Genomic DNA, 2,006 nt, shown 5'->3' with positions numbered 1-2,006 from the left:
ATGTCTCTTCAAGACCTTTGCCCATTTTTTAATTAGGTTGCTCATCTTCTTTGAGTGGAGTTGAGCAAGTTCTTTGTATATTTTGGAGATTAAACCTTTATCTCAGGTATCATTGGCAAATATGTTTTCCTAAGCTGTTGCTTCTCTTTTTATCTTGATACTCTTTTCCTCAGCCATGCAGAAGCTTTTAATTTTGATGAGATCCCATTTGTTTATTCTTTCCCTTATGTCCCTTGCTCTAGGGGATGTATCAGTAAAAATATTGCTGCGTGGAATATCTGACATTTTCCTGCTAATGTTCTCCTCTAGGGCTTTAATGGTTTCCCGGCTTATATTTAAGTCTTTTATCCACCTTGAATTAGTTTTGGTGTATGATGTAAGTTGGTGCTTGAGTTTCATTTTTTTGCAGGTAGCTGTCCACTTCTTCCAACACGATTTGTTGAAGAGGCTATCTTTACTCCATTTTATGTTATTGCCCCCTTTGTTGAATATGAATTGACTGTAGAGATTTCAGTTTATTTTTGGGCTCCCTGTTCTATTCCATTGGTCTATGTGCCTGTTTTTATGCCAGTACCAGGCTGTTTTGATTACAGTGGGCTTGTAATACAGTTTGATATCAAGTATTGTGTTCCCTCCTACTTTGTTCTTCTTTCTCAACATTGCAGCTGCTATTTGGGGTTTTTATGGTTCCATATAAATTTTTGAAGTGTTTGTTCTATGTCTGTGAAATATGCCATTGGTACTTTAATAGGTATTGCAATGAATCTGTAAATTGCTTTGGGTAGTATGGACACGGTATATGTTTTCATTTGTTTGTGTCTTCCTTGATTTCTTTCTTCAGTGTTGTGTAGTTTTCTGCATACAGGTCTTTTACCTCCTTGGTTAGGTTTATTCCCAGATATTTTATTTTTGTTTTTGCTATATCAAATGGGATTTTTTTCTTGATTTCTGCTTGTGCTGTTTCCTTGTTGGTATACAAAAATACCTTTGATTTCTGGATATTGACTTTGTATCCCGCTGTTTTGTCAAATTCATTTATTAGTTCAAGCAGTTTTTTGATAGAAGCTATAGGATTTTCCATGTACACTATCATGTCATCTGCAAACAGTGCCAGTTTTGTTTCCTCCTTTCTGATTTGGATGCCTTTTATTTCCTTTTCTTGTCTGATCACTGTGGCTAGAACTTCTAATACTATATTGAATAGAAGTGGTGAAAGTGGACAACCTTGTCTTGTTCCTGATCTTAGTGGAAAAGCTTTTAGTTTTTGTCCATTGAGTATGATGGCTGTGGGTTTTTCATATGTGGCCTTTATTATTTTGGGGTATTTACCTCTACACCCACTTTGCTGAGCATTTTTATCATAAATAGGTGTTGGGTTTTATCAGATGCTTTTTATGCATCTATTGATATGATCATGTGATTTTTATCCTTCATTTTTTATGTAGTGTATAGCATTTATTGATTTGTGGATATTGTCCCAACCCTGCATCATCAGAATAAAGGCCACTTGATCATGGTGTGTGATCTTTTTAATATATTGCTGGATCCAGTAGATCATATTTTGTTAAGGAATTTAGCATCTATGTTTATCAGGGATTTTGGCCTATACTTTTCTTTATTTGTAGGGTTTTCATCTTATTTTGGTATTAGGATAATGCTGGCATTGTAAAATGAGCTTGAAAATCTTCCCTCCTCTTGAATTTTTTGGAATAAGTTGAGAAGGAGAGGTGTTAATTCTTCTCAGAATGTTAGGTAAAATTCAGTGAAGCCATCCAGTCCAGAACTTTTGTTTGTTGGGAGTTTTTTGATTATTGCTTTAATTTCACTAGTTGTAGTTTATTTATTCATATTCTCTGATTCTTCCTGATTCAGTTTTGGAAGATTGTATATTTCTAGGAATTTATGTATTTCCTCCAGATTGTCCAGTTTGTTGGCATATAGTTTTTCATAATTTATTTTTACAAACCTTTGTATTTCTTTGGTGTCAGTTGTTACTTTTCCTCTTT

Source organism: Sturnira hondurensis, unplaced genomic scaffold, assembly GCF_014824575.4.
Source record: "Sturnira hondurensis isolate 20B ecotype Veracruz unplaced genomic scaffold, ASM1482457v3 Scaffold0012545, whole genome shotgun sequence".
NCBI lineage: Eukaryota > Metazoa > Chordata > Mammalia > Chiroptera > Phyllostomidae > Sturnira > Sturnira hondurensis.
The sequence above is the reverse complement of the archived record's forward strand: the minus strand, read 5'-3'. Positions refer to the sequence as shown.